This window comes from Aythya ferina, assembly GCF_964211825.1.
Source record: "Aythya ferina genome assembly, chromosome: 2".
Lineage (NCBI taxonomy): Eukaryota > Metazoa > Chordata > Aves > Anseriformes > Anatidae > Aythya > Aythya ferina.
Genome location: NC_140297.1, coordinates 81,708,037 through 81,728,205, shown reverse-complemented (window position 1 = coordinate 81,728,205; position 20,169 = coordinate 81,708,037). Strand labels below are relative to the sequence as shown.

The following is a 20,169-nucleotide window of genomic DNA, read 5'->3' as shown; positions in this document are numbered from 1 at the left end:
TTTTTTTCTCTCCCATACATATTTTCCTACCCTTCCTTCTGTTTCATGTATGCCTCTCCTCCTCAATACCCCCATGACTGAACTAAGTTTTCCATTAATATTCAAAGGCATAAACTAATGGAACAGACCTGCCACTGGGAGAGCCACCTGGTAGTCAGGGAACGAGGTGCACCTACCAAAAATGTCTGCAGTCTTCTTTGCAGAGGGAAGGAGAGGGCAGAAGAGTAACAGCCAACCAAAACTGCTGAAAGAAGAGGGAAACGATGAAGAAAGAGGATACAGTGCCAGGTTCCTCCTCCAGCTCTGTGGACAGAGTCTCTTATCTCCTCCTGTCAGAGCTGAACGCTCTTTTGGTTTTGATTTGTTCTGCCCTGTATCCATATACTCCGAAGTCTTGTGCCATTCTTGTTGCAAACACGCAATAGCTCGGCATTTTCTCAGTCTGTGTGTCCAAAGAGTGGGAGCATAACAAAGATATTAAAGATCTGCCCAAGTGACCGCAGAAATCCCCTAATTTCCAGCACGGAGCATCAGTTCCCAGGAAGGCAAACATGTCTCAATGGGGAGACTTCACAGTACTGACAGCAGGAAAACACAGGGAAAAGTCTCTGTACCGCATCAGATGGACAAATGGTGTAGAGTCCAAGTTGGAGAAAATCTTCCTGATTTACTAGTGTTTTGCTTGTTTATTTGTTTTGGAATTAGCACTGCTAGAATTGGTGACAGGAGGCTGATAAGGTAAAAGCAGGGATTTAGGTGGAGGTAGGGGAGGAGACAAAAGACAGGGTCTGGTGAGCAAAAAGAAAAAGAGGAGAAGGATGAAGCAGCAGTCACGAGGCTTCTCCGAGAGTCATGCATGCTTGACCTTTGCTGCAGCTGATGGTGTACCAGAGTGTGATGCTGAGACCCTGGGGCTGCCTTAGCTCTTTAGCTGCAGCAACGTATGGCTTGGTGTGGCTGCTTTGTGCCAGACTCATCAGAGGAGACAGGGACTGAGCTTATGCCTCTGTTTTCAGGACTGTTGCTTAAATACTTATTGTATACTCTTCTTGTAATTATAACTGGAATTATCAATGGGAGTCCAACTCCAATGGAAAGCAGCATTGGGAACACATTTACCCTAAGCTCCTTCCAAAACTGTGATAAAAAAAAAAAAAAAAAAAAAAAAAAAGTTTCTCATTTAATATTTCAGAAACTTTTAACAAAAACATACACAGTGAATCCAAAACTTACTTCCTGCTGCACAAAAAACAAAATATGGACCCAAGAAAAGCCCAGACTCAGCCTGAATGTTCTGAATGTTCATACAGCTGTTGCACAAGGCTTTGGCAAGACTTTATCCAGAATAATCTGTGCAGCTCAGGTCACCCACACTCAAGAATGCATTTATTCAGATTGGGACAGTTGTGGGAGACTTCAGGCTCAGGGAGAAAAAAGCCCATCTTTCTGGGTGAGCCCAAAAGATCCTGTCTTGTTTAGTCTATCCAAAAGAAGGTGGAAATGTGTTCACTTTTTATAAATACATCTACGCAGTAGACACCAGAAGGGCTGACGAGCTATTTAAGCTGAAGAATGATGTTGTCAGAAGAACAAATAGTATCAGGCTGTCCCTGAATACATTCCCACTTGAAACTGTGACAGGTTTTCTAGCAGAAAGGGCAGCAAATTTCTGGTAAAACATCAGTAGTAGTCGAAATGTGAAGAGCGATCAGTTTATGAGAGGGGTTATGTAACATAATTGCCTGCCTTAACGAGGGACTGAGTCAAAGATGACTACTCAGGAGGTCCTTCCCAGCCCAGTCTCCTCAGCTGGCTGATGACTTGGATGCCTTCCCCATTGGGTTCCCACACTTAGAGCTGCTGAAGGGGCATGGTTTCAGGAAATGTGGAGCCTCTGAATATTTTGCCTGGTTCGTCCTTAAAAAAGATACACTGAAAAAAAAATGTCATGACTTACAAACACCTAATTTTTCTCTCTCTCTCTTTTTTTTTTTTTTTTTTTTTTTTTTTTTTGACTACAGATTTAGGATCAACATTCTCAGACATTGGCTTGAAAGGCGATTATACACTGCTAGGTAGAAGTTAACCTGTTAACAGCAATGTGTTCTCATGCCTTATGGCTAATTTAATTGTCAATCATTGTTTACCAACACCTTTGGCTATCAGATACTATCAGTTGGAAATGGTAGTAATGAAACACTCTATTACCTTGAAGAATCTGAGTGGAGTCATTCAACTAGACAAAGCAAGTGCCTGTATTACAGAAGTATATTTGTAGATTGCAATAGTTTACCTCAAATCAATGTTTCCCCTGGTCTACAACACTCAAAACCTGACAGAAGACACCAAGTTTCATAAATATTAACAGACCATCGAGTGTGTGTATCTGTCATTGTGACACAGATTATTACAAAAAACATGACAGGTAATCTTGGCAGCAGAAATTCAGTTGGTGTTCCGTTAACATCTGCTGCCCTATGCTACTGAATTATTTTCCATTTTTAGAGCAATTTTGAAACAGTTTCATTATAAAACTGCATACACACAAAACTGCCTTCAAGCCACCTCATTATTCTGACTTTTCTGTGGTTCATCATACAGCTTCTGTCAATAATTTGAGTTACTAAATGATGGGATCCATTTTTGGCAATGCTGAAGAAAGGTACAGCTGTGAGTTTTGGTTTAGGAATGCAGAGCTTATATTATGAAACAACTGTTTGTAGCAAGGCAAGAAAGCAGAGAGAAGAATACATGAACTACTCCTAGCGTTTAGACATTATGGTGATGGAAAAACACATGTATATGCAGTGTCTTAACACATACGTCAATGTGAGCAAAAAGGACTGTCACTCATTTCCTTGATAACCTATGTAAAGTCTGGTATATATTAAAAAATAAAAATAAAAGGAGATATGCAACAAATTTCTAGAAATTGAGACTGGCATTGCATAAAGATCACTATTTTTTGAATCATTTTTTTCTGTAAAACCAAACTGTAGCTGCCGAGGAAATATTGATGAAACATCACCTGACTGTGGCTCTCATTCTGCTATCAGCAAATGCAGGCTGTTGGATACACTGCAGCGTGGCTGTCTTATTTTATACTCAAGTCAAAAATAGCTATACGGGCTACTCATATGGAAGAGAAAAGTACACAAGGGGTTAAAGTACACTAGGGAACTGTATTTCTTTCAGACAGGTTTTCAGTCATTGCTGCTCCTGCTTGTTTTATGTCTACACTGAGGTCAAGCTAGTGTGGACTAGTATTGAGTACTGCTTACCAGAACGCCTGAAAAAGACACAAAGCTTCAAACCTGGCAATTTCACACACTGAATTTCTACACATGGAATTTGAGAGAACATGGCAGCATAGGCCACCAGTTGATAGAATGATCCTTTATTTTCTTGCTAAAGCCAAGAGGTTTGACAAAGCTTTCTGAACACCACGATCGTTTTTATATTTTCTCCCTAAAACAGCACGCATCAGCTTTCTATATTTGAGAGATCTTTGCATTCAAGAAGGAAGATCACCCCTTAAGAACACTCAGTTTTCAGCTGGTTGCAGGATTAATTTAGACAGGAAAGCAACTGATGAAGGTTGCCTATTAACTGCAGGCAGTCTGGCTGTTACAAGGCACTGGAGATTTTTGGAAGGTTATAAAGACTTGCAGTCAACTGTTATAGTATAGATGTGTTTCTAATCAACATAGTGCAGCTGATTTGTTCACTAAGAAGCACATATGCAAAAATAGCATTCATTTTCAGTTATCATTTAGCAGCAACAACAGTTTCGAATAAAGCAAGCCATAAAAGCATTTCCCACTGGAACACATAAATATTTAGGGGAGGAGGGGAGTTATTTTCCTTTTATAATATTGCTTTTGAAATTGAATTAGGATCCTGCTTATAGGGTAATTAAATAAAAACACTTGTATCTGCCTAAAAGCTATTTGGGCAGGTGATATGCCTTAGGGGAGATGTTTAGATGGCTTTTATAGCTTCTGGAAAAGCAAACAGCTATCTCTCAAGTGATAGCTGTATTGTTTCACCAAGTTTTTGCCCTAATGACTTAAGGTACAATAACTTTGTGGTTTGCCCATGTGGAGACACCGTGTTATCTTCTCTGTTGTTCTATGGCATACCTTTAAAAACTAAACATAAATCCAAGCAGGAGATTGGTGTGTTTCTTTCCCATGTATGGGAAAACACAGACAAAATGGAAATTATATGCACAACAAGAAAAGCAAACAAGCAAACACACAAACAAAACCGTGCTGTATGCAGCATGTATAAATGAGCCATAGCTTCAACTAGCCATTTCAAAGGCCTTTTTGCATGGTCTACATTTAAAGTTCCAGTTGTTCTCCAGTAGAGATTGCTGAATCAAGAGAGCTGCTAAAATGCAACCCATCTGGGTGCCATGGCATGCCTGTGACTCATTACATGTAGATGGCAGAATAAAATGTCCTATCTTTCCAAAGAATGGCCATGCTGTCAAATCTTTTATGCCCATGGAAGTACTGAGGAAATGGTCTCAGCTAATGTTTCTGAAGTGTTCATGTTTTTATTAACTATGTCCTCTCCAGCCTTCTACTCATCAGGTCCATCTTCACCTGCCAAAATATGCAAGCATTTAGCTGTACAATAAATTCTAATTTTTCAGTCTCAAGAAATATTCTGTAAGTCCAACACTGGATCATTCACTTGGAAAAATATAATCAAAGAAAAGTTTGCATCCAGAAGCAAAAATCAGATCACTGTAAAACCTAAACTATGTCTGAAGTTTTATGAACAGAGAGTTTGGATTTGCTCAGGCTCATGCTAGGCTTGCTTGAGACAGTGAAACTCCACTTCCATGTGAAAAAAGATTTGGCAAGTCTCTGCTAAAACTGACTTCATTATATATATGTATTATGTTCATTCCCTCATTATGGGGGCTCAAATGAGATTAAAGCACAAAACAAGGTAGTCGGCAACCCAGGCTATGTTCCAGATATGATTTCTCTAGGCTATTTTGCCCAACTGTGGATTTGAACCTTCTTTTTAGGTACCTAACACATCTCAGAGTTAACATGAGCAAGGCAGTGAGATGTGTTTCCTGCTGTCTGCACACTTATTATATCAGGCATCAGTTCCATTTTCTTCACGTTTAATTTATTGCTTTCCTTGGTTATGGCTTCAATAAGATTCAGAATGAAAAAATAAGTTTTAAAGTATATATATAAGACGCTTTCTGATTTCAGCTCTGCCCCAGGTGTGGGTATGTGGACTCAGAGCACCTGGAGCTTCACAGACTGCAAGACCTGAGGCTATCTTTACTCTCTGATGGTGGTTTTCATTCTTTCAATTCAATAAAAGATACTGACTAAACAATGATCATAATCCTCAGTTTGTGTAATCTGAGGAAGTTCTTGCTCCTTCCAATCTCCCTTGTGGAAAATATGGGACCACACACTCAGTTTTACCTTTTTTACTAGGTCATTTCTTCCCCCCGTGGTCTTTTATAGCCCTTTTAGCTGACCGTATAAAGACAAGGGGATGTGGCAGAGTTCTCATAATTGAAACTACTGTGGAGCAGATTTAAAGCTGCCTGGTGATGGAGAGGGGCACAGCCTCACAGCTGGAGGCCAGTCAAAGCCAGTATCAGTGCAGGGTTTGCCCTGACCACTTTAGAGCTATGCTTGCTTTCCGAATTTGGCCCAGAGTCTCCTTGGCTAGGGAGTCAAACAATGAGTGAAAAAAAACAGTGGTTACGAAACTGTGCAGTTATTACAGCCTCTAAGAACTCAGTTTGTTTGACAGCTGATTCCCATTAAGGGTTTGTATGGATCATGCCAGTAATCTTGATAAACCTGTGATAAGGTGTCCAGATGTCCTGGTTTTGCCAGTTTCTAATTAGCAGTCCTGGAGTCCTGTCAGTTTAAGTTGGTGTTTGCTGCCCAAGGCCATAAAGTGAAAAGTTCTCCGCATCTGATGTCAATTCTTCAAAGGAGGACCCCCTCCTCGCCATTGGATATTGAGTCCTGGTTGGAGAGACTGCAAATTTGATCAGCCTAACAGAAATTAAAGGCGAGCCTGGAAACAATATTCTCATGTGCATGTCCTATTCTTCCTACACACCTCTCCTGTGCCTATGGCCATGCATGCACCAACGCTTCTAGGGAGAGACAGGGCTTCTAGTACTGCTTGGTGTGTCTGTGCAGACAAAACGTGGTGCCTCTTCTCCCTGCACATTGCCAAGGTTTCTGTCTCAAATGTGATCAGTGGAGAAAAAAATAAAACTACCAAAGCTGGGCAGTGCTCTCACCTGAGGAGAAAAACCCCTCGGCTATCTCCAGTGAAAGAAACTGCTGGCTGAATTCCTGTCCCTTCCTGAGCACTATTTCAGCAACAGGGTACATTGGAAAGGCATCTATATACTACAGGGACAAAAACATCCCAGTTTTTTTCTTGCTGAAAGACAGCCACTGGGAGGAGGTAGAGGTTGAGCATTTAAAAAATGAAAACCTGAAAGGCAGGAAGAACAAGTAAGAGCTGTGCAGATGGAGTTAACTTGACTAGTACTTCAATGCTGCGAGTTACAGCATTTTTCTCTCTGCCTGAAATATCATTCATTTATAGCAGGCAGGCAGAAGCAGCACTAGCCACTTCCCTGCCCACAGGGATCTCAAGATGACAACCCCTAAAAACCAATACCATCTAAAAGTCCAAGCAGGCTAGATCTACTTTAAAATTTCAAACAAAGAGCACAGGTCATTTGCCATCTTTCCATCAAGTGCTGGGAAAGGGAATTATGTGTGAGGCAAATTCAGCCAGACCCTTCTTTGCTGTAAATGCCCTGAGATCCTATAAAACCCTCAGTCATTTCTTCTTTAGCTCCGGAGGAAAACTTTTCAAGAACAAGCAAACTATGAATAACTGGAGTGGAAGGCAATCTAAATGTTGCCACAACTGTTAAAAACTTAAGAGTTTAGCACAAGATACTGAGATTTGTCATGTTTTCTGTAATAAGAGTACTACAAAAACAGTAGATGCAAACTTTTTCTTGAGGCACAAGTGTAACACTCTTTTAGCATCACCATTTGCTCATCCATTAAAGCCTTTAGTTTTTGTTGCTTTTCTCCTGCTATGTATGTACCTCAGAGTTGCAATTTATAGGGCCATAAGAGTCTTCCGAAGTGAAAAAAGCAGACACAGAATCCTAAAAATATCATCTCAGGTGCTGCCTTTCCATCCCTATTCAGGCAGAGAGCACTTGCTGACAGCCCCCCTATGTTTTCCATGTTACAAGAAGGCATGACCCCAGGAATCTGCCAACGTGGCTCCACTGCCACATCCTCCTCCCTCTTTCCACGTCCCTCACAGCCACAGAATAAAAGCAGATGTGTTAAGAGAGCACGGCACCATTGCTAAGATTACCCAGGGCCAACCAACAGAAGACTTCTTGGCCAAGGGTATTGAACCCTCATGGTGAGAGGTGAAAGCGGGTGCCCAGACACTCTGCATCGCTTCCCAGCCAGCAAGAGGCAAGCAGTGGCCTTGGCGTCCTACAGGCATCAGATCAGCCTCTGCCGAAAGCACAGACGCAGGGCTAGATACAGACAGGCGCAGCTCAGGGCTTTGGTATGCTTCCCCAGGCAGACGGGAATCGTCCCTGTTTAGTTTCAGTGAGAACTCATCCAACCGATCCACGGAGGAGAGCCTCCAGTACGAGCTGCAGCCTGCCAGGAAAGTTAGCCGGTCATGTGAAATCTCAGAAGGAAAATGAGGAACCCCATTTGTCAGAGTTATAAACTGATAAAGTTGGAACCTTGCCTCTCAAATAATATTAATGATAAATAAAATGCAGCTTTTCAACGAGCAGGCAGGCTAAGCAAAAAAATACAATTAAAGTCAATTTTCTGGATGTCAGTCCCATTGCTGGCTCTACAAAACGTGTTGATGCAGGGAACAGAAGCCCTGCTTCATAGAGATGTGTTTTTATGCTATGCACCCATTAGGCTACATTAAGTTGTTTATATGCACTGTATGCAATGCAGGGACCTCACTGGGCGATTTCTACGCACACTGCTCCTGCCCTGTATCATGCTTGCTGCAAGCTTCGCATTCTTTATTTTTTTTTCAATAAGTGCAGTGAACGATGGTAGTTCGGACCACAAAAGACTATTGTTGGCTGCTTTAGAAAAAGGATTTATAGGCTGTGCCTTTTTTTTCTTTCAACAGATAAACGCTAACACCAAAATTATGGCACAAGCTCTTAAAGACCGATAATTAAAAACAAAGGTTAGTCCCTATGGAAAGAGGTACGGAGGTCTGTAAGATGTCCCTCAAATTGAAACCGACTGCATAACTCCCAAATAATGAGGATACAAATTAGCTATATGTGATCATCCGCTTCTGTTTATCCAGAGCATGTTCTTTTCTTGTGGTTTTTGCATATGTTGCATTTACAGTGTGAATGAGCCACACACAGCTAGTGTTCACCATCCAGTATTTCACATGGGGAACACGGCAATTAACATTTTGGCTTAAATTTGAGAAAATTTCCCTCCTTTCCATGACCCAGTGCCTGACTTGCCTCTTAGAATGACAGCTAGGACTTGTGTAACATAGAGCAAAACAGAAAGAAACTTCTATAAAGCACAGCACTTATCTCCAGAAAATACAATACCCGATGAAGAGAAGCTGTGAAAATTCATTAATGCAGTGCTGGGAGAAAAAAAATATATATATATAAAAAAATCCTGGGAGGACAAAAAGAGGTATTTCAAAGTTTATCCTGTGAACTAATTCCTTTTGATGTACAAATTAGCCCACACATCAAACAAACCCTTGAGAAAATTTCTTGCACTTCCTGATGTCAGTGATTTGTGAAATCTTTTTTTTTTCTGGCCATTTCTGAAGACATAATTTGTAATTTTAACAAAATGCTAAGGACCAACCTAGCCCCTGGATAGGCTTACTTTAGTATGCTTTTGACTTTGAATAAACATAAGATGAGTTGCTCCCATGGTACATTAATTTTTACATCAGCCCCTTGATGGAATCAGGGAGTGGAGAGCTGCAGCAGTTACCAAGAAAAGCTAAACAAAACCCAAGCAGCAGCATCAAGCCTTTTGCAGAGCTCAGGAACATCTGAATTTGGACTCAGCTGCACTCAAGGGGGAAGATTCTTGTTGATTTTTGTCTTGGCTGAGCCCTTCTCAGCGTCTCCAGTCTGCAGTGCAGCGTGGCGTGCACACCAGAAGTCCAGCACCTTGGCCGAGGTTTCCAGCGCTGGCGACTGGAGCTGAAACCCTGGCCAAGGTCAAAAGGGAAGCATGACAGTGCTGGTCTAGACTCGATCCCCGGAGGGGCTTCATCCACATCATCTGCACATGCGCAGGGAGGCACGCACAGCCCAAATACACCACGGTGTCTGCGTATTTGGAGGTCAGGGCTGGGGAGAGTCTCCAACTGCTCCCCGTGGCACTGGAGCAACAGATCAGGATGGAGTAACATCAGCAGAGCTGTGTGGGAGGCTGGCATAGTCCCCGATGACACTCTGCCTGGTTCCAGGCAAGCCTGCAAGCCCCTCCTTTTCACTAGCATTACTCGGATGGGGAGGATTTCACCATAATGGAATATTTCGGCAAAGCCCCCCCAAAAGGTCCTCAGTCCATTAGCAATGATAGAGAAATTGTGTGGGCTAGGTTTGTGCCCAAGCAGCCAGAGCTAAGTGGCAAAGCTTGGGGGAAAGCTGTTTCCACCGAACACCAGGCTGAGAAAATTGTCCCATCCACCCACACTTCTGGCTGGTCCAACTCATTCCCAGGAGCCTTTCCCAGGGAAACACGTTTAACACACTCATACATATGTACGCAAGTGCTTCGCAAATCTTTGTACTCTAACAGGAAAATAAACATGGCTGAGCAGCTCCTGCAGAAGCTCGTGTCCCACTGCTGAGGTACTCAGTCCCCAGCTCATATCCTTAACTCCCCCTCGCCCCCTTCTTTCCCACCTCTTCCTCTTCCCCTCCTCCTCCACATTTTAGTGTCTTTAATGACCCTTTTTTTTTAATACCCAAGGCTCTTTCTTTGGTCTGACTTCCCACATGAGTGCAACCAGCCCGGTCTCCTTTATGAACTACTGGACCTTGGCATCCCTCCAGCACCAGCATGTTAAGAAAGACATTTTCTATTCAGCAGCTCTGACTCCATCACATATGTCTCTGTAGAGTAGGTCAGAAGGCAAAGCCTGCAGAGTGTAATAATATTTGTACTGCTGTCTAATCCTAGAGGGAAATTAGTAGGAGGAAAGAAGCACAGGGAAGTAGAATCAGCTAAGAGGATGCCAAGTACCCCAAATGGCAGGGCTCTTCAATAAAAAGGGGAACAAAGAGAGATGGCTTCGACAATATCCACGTTGTTTCTTAATCTAATTATATAATTACTCTAAAGTTTGCCATCTCAAGAAATACCCCTCATAGGCTTTTGTTATCTTTTCCTTTTCCATAGGTAAAGTTGTTCACCTGCTTAAATGGAAAACTGCTAGTAAAACAGACCAAATATATAGCAGATGCAGAAGGGTACCTTGAGAAATGAATGCTAGAGACATAAAATCTGATTATTTTCCCCCCTAGTTTTCTTTTGGACCAAGGCATGGTGGTCCTGTTTCAGCCTTGAATTATGGTATCCAGAAAGAATTTAAACTTACATTTCTAAGAAACAAACACACTATAAAGAAGAGCATTTCCTTGCACCATGGAAGAAGATTTATTCTTTCCAGCATTCTGGGTGAGGATACTTAACAACACAGCTCACGTATCTATTATAATTATCTCACTTGACAAACTTTAATCTATTAAAGGTTTAATGTAGAAGAATGAGCATCAATCATCAACAACACCTCTACCTGTGGTTCTCTGTCCTTCCATATGAAACTTTAAAAAAAGAAAAAAACCCTCCCAATTCTTTCCACAAAGACAAAAGTATTGTCTCTAAGTAACAGAGATCCTAAGTTAAAACTATCACTTTAGTTAGGTTGCTTTAAGGGAAAAGAAACCTGCAGGAAAGAGATAATATAAAACAATTTGTTTTGTGAGAGATTTCTGTAATCACTGTAGAAATGTTTGCAGCATGGTATTAAGAGCTAGTATAAACTCAATAAGAGAATCAATAAGAATACATGACCTTGACTGCTCTCCTTGCACTAGTCTTCCTTGGAAAAAGTAGTAAAAAATTCTGAGAATAAATCACAGGTTTTAATGCTACTGGTCTCTTGAAATAATCACACAGATAAAGCGTTTTTCCTTGACGCTTCCTAATTCTTCCTGCTTCCTCTGTAGAGTTTTTCTTTCAGATGATCTGAATAAGCCTTTTCAGTCTTGAAAAGTTACTTTCTCTCAAACCCTGTGCAGTTTCCCATTTTCGCTGGTTTTGGTTAAGTAAAATATCCTGGGCTCATCTCAGCTGCCAAGAAGTCTGCCATTTGAGATGCCATTGAGAATCCTGCTTGGCTCCCTGCTGCTGGAGGTCTTGGGCACACTTTAGAGCTGTGCAGTTGCATAGAGTCTCTAATCCCCAGCGTAATCCTCACTGAGTAATCACCAAAACCATTTGGGAGAGATCACCAGTCCTGATCTACTGAAAATAGATCCCCACCAAAGTGTCCCAAAATCACACAACACTGTACAAAAAAGGACATCTTTGACATAGCTGGAGATCTGTTGGTGTTTGCAGACAAAGTGGTCTAAATACTTGTGTACTTAATCTCTGCCTTCATAATGGCAGGAGGAAAATAAGTATTACACTTGGGTTACCTTTTGGTTCTTTGTTTGACATACATGGCATTGTGGAACAAGTTTTCAAGGTGGACACTGAAAATTTGGTCTAAAAATGTTAAGAATCATGAAAGTAATAATTTGGAGAAACAGCTCAACCCCTTCCAGAGGGGTTTCACTTTATTTCTAAAATGAGAGGGGACCCGCATTCTGTGTCATTTCAGGTATGGCTTGAGACACACAAAATAGCAGCAGGCAGAACACTAAATATAATCAAGACATCTTTTCTCCTTTTCTCTTCTCTGTCTTTAATGAACTGTCTGGTCTCAAAATTTCTAAGAAATATTTTACCATCCCCAGCCTGTTATTAAAAAATGCTTGCTGTTCTGCAGAGAAAAGGTACCAAAGCATGAACAGTATGAGGGGTAAGAATATCCAATGAAAGTGGGAGGAAGAAGTGTCACAATCTCTTAATTAAAGAAACGAGGGTGCAAGAGCAGATCTTCCATCTGTATGTTGAGGTTGAAAAGCTGTATAAATTGATCTGAGATTGCATTAGAGTAATGCCTGTGTAAGTATGGCATACTGAACTAGATGGCCCATTAGGATGCAACATGGGAAAAAAAATTAAAAAAATAGATTAGTCTAAGGCTGATATGCAAAATACAGCTGTGGTTAAAGAGAGAATAAAGTTTTCTTGGGGATGGAGGTGAAAAGTTATCATATCCTAAAAGAAATAAAATGCTTATAGCTAATTCATTTGCTTAGTTTTCTTCAAATGAATCCATGAAAACTAGATTTAAACTTACACTCCTGCCACTTATTGGAAAGTTTGAATTACAAGGGGATAAAAAAATGAAAAGAGCACAGTAGATATCATTCTCCATGAGAGATGGGGATCAGGATGTTGTATGTTAACAACCATTTGTAAAGTTATTTGCATTCAAATGTAGGATTATTTTTTTGTAAATCGCATTCTATTTTTATTGGTGCTGGCAGATCATGTGGTAAGAGATGTGCTGCCCCAACTTGACAGATGGAGCTGAAAAGCTTTATACTGCTTGAAAATAAATCCAAATAATGTGTGTAAAAGTTGTGGTGGACAGAAGAAAAGATTTGCTTGTGGTTAGACACAGATTCAAGGCAGGTATTGTACTTGTCCAACTGCAGGGTTTGTTCCTTGGCAGCATTCATGCTCTCCAGGATTCCCCTTTCCTTTTGCACATTGGCAGTTTGAGCAGAAGACTTTAAGGGAAAAACTGACCATTCAGACCTATTCCAGTCTTGGTCAGAGCTCCCCCAACAAGGGGAGACATCTGCTGTTTTCAAATGAGATGGAGAAGGTTGCTCCCTGCTGCCTCCCTGACGATGAACGAGGTAAGCCTATTGCAGGTGCCACCTCTGAAGCAGCTTTCCACACAGCTAACAGGACATCAGCACAGCCGACATAACATGCAGAATATATCAGAAAACACAAATGTACATTGGGGAAGAGGGAAGCTGTTTCAGTGCGGTAACCCATGTAAGAGAGTTCTGCCTTTCCACTCTGCCTTGGATCGAGCCAGAATTTGAGGCCTGTAGTCTGCTCCACTGCAACTACACAGAGAATTCCAGCTTCAGTTTTTGGCCCAGTTCCAGACAAGATGAATGAGGCCATAATTATTGACAGGCTTTTGCAATGCTTTTAGGATTGAAGTACACATTTATGTCACAAGTCACCAAGGTCTTCTTAACTGATTTGATTTTCATAATGTTCTGATTAAACATTAAGAAGGCCTGATGGATATATTTGGTTTTGGTTTTCTAAGATATTTTTTTTTCTGACAAAAGAATTGCACACAAATCTGGAATAAATGCAGGAGGAATAGCAGGCAAGAGAAAAGAGGCATCTTTGAGCCGGGCATTACAAAGCACAGCAATCAAACATAGCATGGGATGATTTAACAAGGTTTTCAGATGTGTTAGAGTGGTTACACTTTGGGAAGCCCTAGCTATTTCCAGGGACCTGCTGGAATGTCACAATATAGGCTAACACACTTCTAAGAATCAGCTTGTTTCCTACAGGTCTCAGTAAGCTCTTCCCGTCATGAGTGCCGCATCTCATGAGGACTTGTATTTACCAGCTCTGCAATGGGATGTAAAGCAATTGTACTTTGCTGAGTCAGTACAGAGGGCTGCACGGGAGCACTCAGATCTGCTCAGCAGACTTCTGTGATCTCATTAGGTCTTTCCCCTCATGAGCATCTAGTTCACCCACAGAAATATGTATGCAGTCTAGTCATTATCCCATCCCAGTTGCCTGGATTTTAATCGCTGCTTCATCCCCAGTTGTTCTGTGATGGGATCAGGCATAAAACAAATCTGCTCCTGATTCTTCCTGTCAACAAATGAACTAAAGGCCATAAACTATCCTCTTCTTAATCTACTATTTCAGCATATTAGCTAACATAAACCTGTTCCAGTGACCCATGTAATAGCCATACTGACATTTTATGGTTGGTTTCTCAATCCCATATGTAAATGATTAAAAACTACAAGGGATTTGTTTATACAAATCTATTAATAGCTTGGGGATTTTTTTGTTTAGTTTTTAGGGTAACGTATTCTGAGTCTGAAGTGCAGAGCGCATAGCAGTGGCTGGCGTCAGAAGCCACTGTAATATACATTTCAGTTTTCTCCAGCCAGCCACAGGAAGAAAATTGATGGCCAGTTCTCTGGGGCTCATGTGTTCCTCCTTGGCTGCTGTCTCCCACGCTGCTGGTGTATTACTCTGCTTTCACTGCCAAAGAATGCAGGACATTCAAGCTATTCCAAGCAGCATCCTTGATGTCTGGATTTCATGGGAATGTTTCACACCGCAGTTATTGCTAACTGTTAACTTTCATACCTCGGACTGTTATTTTTGGCAGCTTCCTCTGTTTTGCTAGCCGGACAGACGTAAGCCAAAGCAGCCTTTGCTGCAAACATGAAATGTGTTGCCATCTATCATGCTGCTGCCAACAGGGAGACCCAGCTGATGGCACCCTGCTATGTGGAAAAAAAAGGGGGAAAAAAGAGAAAGAAAGAGAAATAGAAAAGGTCTTTGAAAAAAATAATAATCCTTCTTTTCTGTGATCTCCAGGAAAGGCTTTCAACTCATTCCATGGAATAGAGTGGAATTTCAGCATCTTAGTGCTGTTAACAGGCATTTCGGCAATAGTGTGTGCATATCAGGATCAAGGAGACAGTGGTTGTGTCTAAGAAATTCTGGCATTCTTTACAGTCTCCTCCATGTTATACAAAAGCTTTTTAAAACAGCTAGTCTCTGAGGAATGACTGGAAAGGCTTAGAAGAGACAGAGGGGTGTATAATGCCATCTTTATTACTTGTACATCTCCTCTGCCACTAGAGCTGTATGCTATTAGGTCACAAGCACAAGGCTGGGTTAACCATCTTGTACAGTTTTAGAGCTGGCAGCATGTTAAAATATCCTCAACACTGGCTTGACATTGCAGGAATGAAGAAGGGGCATGGGAAGAGAGGAATTATGTTTGAAGCTGTTCCTATAGTTGATTCGACTGATACCAGAGAGATAAAACCGAGATGCAAAGCTTGGACTCAGACCCAGAGTTTGTTGAGTTTGTCAGAGTTCATGGGTCTTCAGATGCGGCACTTGGTTCAACTCCTCAAATTAGGGGCTAGAAAAAGTTTAGATGCAGATATGGTTTGCAATTTTCCTCTTGTAGAGCATGAAAAATTAGGGGTTTGGACTGGGTTCACATACCACACAGAGAATAAGCGAATAAACTATTGTTTATGTCACATTGAAAAAAAAATATAATTATTATTAGGAAGCGGGGTCTACTTTCTATTCAAAAGTCTGAAAATCCCACAGACATTTTGGTGAGTAGAAAAAACAGAGCAGACAGGAGTCTTTCAGCAGATTATTTAACAGGGTTTTCATGCTGTTTTTCTTTTCATGCAGAGTGCTCCTATGTAGAGAGCTGGTTGCAAAGCGTCATAGAAAAAATTGCCGAGCACAACATGTTCCCTTGAAATATTGAGAATTCTACAGCAGCATTGGAAGAGGGGGCTTGCCTCTATTGCTGGCAGATCCATTGTGACCACAAGCCAGTTGCCTGTCTTCCTCCTCACATTGAGGTTATCATTCTAACCTCCTTCTGAAGTCGCTGGAGAAAGAAGCGCACACCTCCAGAAGGTAAAATGGATGTTCAGCTCTTCTGAGGAGTGGTTTGGCACATGACATTAACCATTGAATTCAGAGAGTATTCCTTGTAAACTCGATAAAAACACCCCAAAGAAGTGCCATCATTTTTCTGTAAACACTGGATTAGACATTTTTGTCAGCCAGCTATTAGTATAAAACCAAGTAATATCAAGCTGTAAAGAAACCACAGATTTGAGAAAAAGAAAAAAAAAGAAAAAAAAAAAAAAGACAGAGAGAGAAAAAAAAGAATTGGGTTCAGTCCAGTTCAGATCTTTCCTGCTAGTATAATCATCATCTTACTGACAGGGAAGAAAAACACAAAAGCATTAACGGTTTGTTTGAGGCCACACAGGAAGCCTAAGAGAGGACTGGAAACTAAGACCGTATCTTCAGCATCCAACTCCTTAACCACAAGGCCATCCTCCTTTTCATAGATGTCTGTTTTGGGGAAGAGAAATAGAGTAATTCTGAATCCCATGGGCCAATAAATCATATTACAATGACAAGCAGAATCAGTGCTTTATGCTAGCGTGTTCTTTGCTGCTTGCAATTACCTTACCAGGAATCACTGGGCTGCATTTATTGGAAGACCAGTACATAATTTGGTGGAGATAATGTCTTGCTGTTTCGTTAGATCTATCAGTGAGCTCGGTGGTCTCTAAATCTATTGTCCACTGAGTAATGGCCCCTATTGCAAAATCCTCCCAACATTTTATCATCATCTGCAATATGTTTTGAATTGACTTCTGAATGGAAAAGCAAAGGCTGCTGCAGATGAGCATGAACAATGCATCTGGCTAGAGATAGCTTGGACATACTGCCAATATGTCTATCTGGTAATACTTCCTCCTGTTTCTTATCACTCTTCTGCCTTGAAAGATTGTGATGGGGGAAGAAAGAAATAAGGTTTTAGTAACTTATTTTAGACATAGTAGTCTAAGGATCAAAGGTGAGGCGAGACAAGGCTGGTAGGGAGAGGTAATGCCTTATTTTAAGCTCATAAAATAAAAACATCTGGCCTAATAAAAGATACTAGCTCTACCCTGTAGTTTGGCTGGAGGTCAGGAACAGAGAACTGCTCTGGTATTGCCTTCACTAGCTGTTGTTGTAGTCATGCACACTCTGGTTCTTCAAAATGCTGGCCCTTGCAGCACTCAGAGACAGAAAAAAAAAAAATCTTACCATTTCTTTCAGCTCTGAAGAGCAACTATTGAGCATTCCCCTGTAAGATGTCTGAAATACTGAAGTGAATCAGTGTGCTGTGAATGGAAGATAAATATCAAGGAAGTAATGTGTCTTACTCCAGACTTTCAAGTGGTAGATTTGGGAAAGAGCAGGAATGGCTGTTTAAAAACTTCTCTGTCTTTCAAAGGTAGTAGATATAAGACAATATAGGAGGGAAATATCAGAGTAATTTGTTTTTAAGAGTAGAGCTATGGTGAGTTTTACTCTGTATCTTTCCTTTCTGAAGGACAAACAACTGGCTTATCTGCACTTTTCTGATGGGAGTGTGTGGGGAGAAAAGTATGTGAGCACAGCTTTTCAGAATAAGTTCTCTTACTCAACATCCATGTGTGGATTTAGAGGTCTTGCTAAGAAGGGTCCCCCAATTCTAGACAGAGATACATTGGCAAGGTGCTGACCAGATTCTCCTTCCTCTTAGCTCATGTCCTTGTCCTACAGGAATTTATAGGCATTTCAGGACCTTTTGAAAACTGTAGAGGTGCTCTGACTGCACTTCACACAAATACATGAGACTATCAGAGGCCATGTGTGGTATTGGTCTAGCTGATAGCTTACGACTGTTTCTGCTCGACAGTGAGAGAGACTAAACAATTTAACTCTGTCATAATACATTTCTGTGTTTGAAGTACTAAGAGAAACCATGTGAAATGCAATGAGAGAGACAGTGTCAAACCTTACACACAGGAAGCACCTTATACTCATTTTAGAGTGAAATAGCTGACCTCCACATCTTCTGAGACATGCAGGGGGTGTACCCTACTTTTGTAGCCTTCACCTTTCCAGTCTTGTGACTGTTTCAGGCTCAGGCTTCAAAGCTGCCCAAGAAAGACCTGACCAGATGCAGAGATTATTTGCTAAACATCCTGAAAATATGCAGGTTTGTGAAAGTTGTGCCTGGCAGCAACTTTTACACTCCCTTGCCAATGGAAAACAAACCTAAGTGCCAGAGGCTGTTCAGTAAAAGTTCACTAATAAACTTTGAACTGTTAAAGACTGTGTGTTATAGGTATTCTTGTTAGCAGTGTGTGTTATGTTTGGCTTTGAAAATACCTCAACTTTCGTTTTATGCAAATGAACCAGTCAGAGACATCTGACAAAATTTTGGAAGGCCTGGCAGTATGGTTTTCTGGACCCTGCCGCACTTTGGAGAGAGGGAGCATGCATATATATGAGGACTAAATTAACCAGAGGTTGATTTCTCTGTTGACATGAGCTCCATAGAAATGGACCGCTCCTCCATGTAGGCTTATAGAAAGGGAACACACTGACACCTGCTGTGATCCCAGGTTAAGAATATTTCATGCTGAGGAGAAGCCACCTCACTGCAAGCCTACTGCAAGTTCAGCATTCATATTTCCCATTAACTGTGGGGTACTGAGGAAAACCTAATAAATATGAAGCAATCTATAAAGGGACAGTGCCTTAAATAGTTGTAAAATTTACATCAACATAAAAAACTTAATCCAGATGTTTGTGACTGGATTAATTACTTGTAAGTGTTCAGGTAGTGCTAGTCAACAATTTCTTGCTTGTAAGTTGTTCACCAGGGAACTACTTTCTACACGCACCATTTCTGCTGTGTAATTCATCACTTAAGTCCCATAACATTGTTTCTGATTCCTGGCTGAGTAACTAAACACTTTTAGTCCTGTGTGTGGACACATTTAAACAGGAGCCTAAGGAAGAAACAAGTGAGAAAATAGTGAAAAGACAAACATTTTTCAAATGTGCTAACAATAATTTAGAGCAGCCATAGTCCAAATATTTGATGCAAACAAAGTCTTTGTGCAATCACTCACATCTGAATCATCAGTTAAACTCAAAGTTTGGTGGAGCTAGCCATAACACACAGAATTTGGTTACAGATGCCACTCTTACTAAAATCAACAAGTTCTGTTGTCAGATCTCTTCTACTTGAGTGCAGGATGGTCAATATAGATACCTTTAGGTGAAGAGAGAGAAGAAAATCATTACCTTTCTCCTGTGTAATTCTCTTTCCCATTAGAGTGAGGCAGGTTTTGCTACACTGATTGAAAAGTATACTTAAGAAAGGTACTGCTTAGGTCTTGTTTCACTATAAAAACTCCCTGCCATAAGGCTAGCTATAACTCTTCTAAACTATCCATTTTGAATGACTGTCATTAGGAAAGAATTTAGTGGCTTTGCATTTCATATAAGGTAATGTTTCTAGAGGATTTTTGGGCAGCAAATAGTAACTTTAAACAGTCTCAGGAGAAGTCTGAATGACGTACAGCATTCAAAGCACCTGAGAGAGTCTGTCTTTTACCATCAAGTTTAAAGCATCTGTTACCTTCTTTTGTTGTCTACACCCATTCTTCCTACACAGATAGGAGCAATTCCATCAGATTTCCTTACCATTGCCCTCTCCATTACAATTCTTACTAATCCCACCCAATCCTATCCTACTACTTTACAAAGTAGTAACCCTCGTTACTACCTAAGAGATGTAGGAACTACAGAGCAATAGAGTGGACAATCCTGTAGAAGCTCTAGGGACATTTTGAGAGAAAACCCGTTTTCTTTAAATATTGCATTTTCAATGTCCAATAGTTGGCATGGTGAACAGAGGGAATGCTGTTAAAAGATCGGAACCCAGCTCCTATCCTGTCCTAAGTCTACATATTTACATTTACATTTACACAGCCTGCAGGTTTGCCCCATAGTATCCTGTTGAGGAGAAAAAATACCTCACATGGTATGCTGCTTAATGGAAGTGCTGTGTAGCTTTATTGCACACTACCTTTCAGCATCTTTTGAGAGAATATAGAAGCATCCAGTGCTCTACATGCATGGGCACACAGGGTTTTCTTTGTACTGATAGAAATCATATATAGATGAAAGTTCTTGGGAATAATATCTTGTCTGCTCCAGGTTTGAGGAAAGCTGAGTTTTCAATTGTTGTTTCTTGAAACTGGAAGAAAGAAAGGGGAGGGGG

General features: G+C 41.0%; 1 long non-coding RNA gene across 1 annotated transcript in view; it reads right to left on the bottom strand.

Annotated features, from left to right (window-relative positions):
• LOC311431980 overlaps positions 1-251 on the bottom strand; it is a 33,571-nt gene extending 33,320 nt beyond the window's left edge. Inside the window, exon 1 of the long non-coding RNA XR_014689748.1 lies at positions 177-251. This is a non-coding gene — a long non-coding RNA (uncharacterized lncRNA). The remainder of the gene's footprint in view (positions 1-176) is intronic.
• Positions 252-20,169: the final 19,918 nt, after the last annotated feature.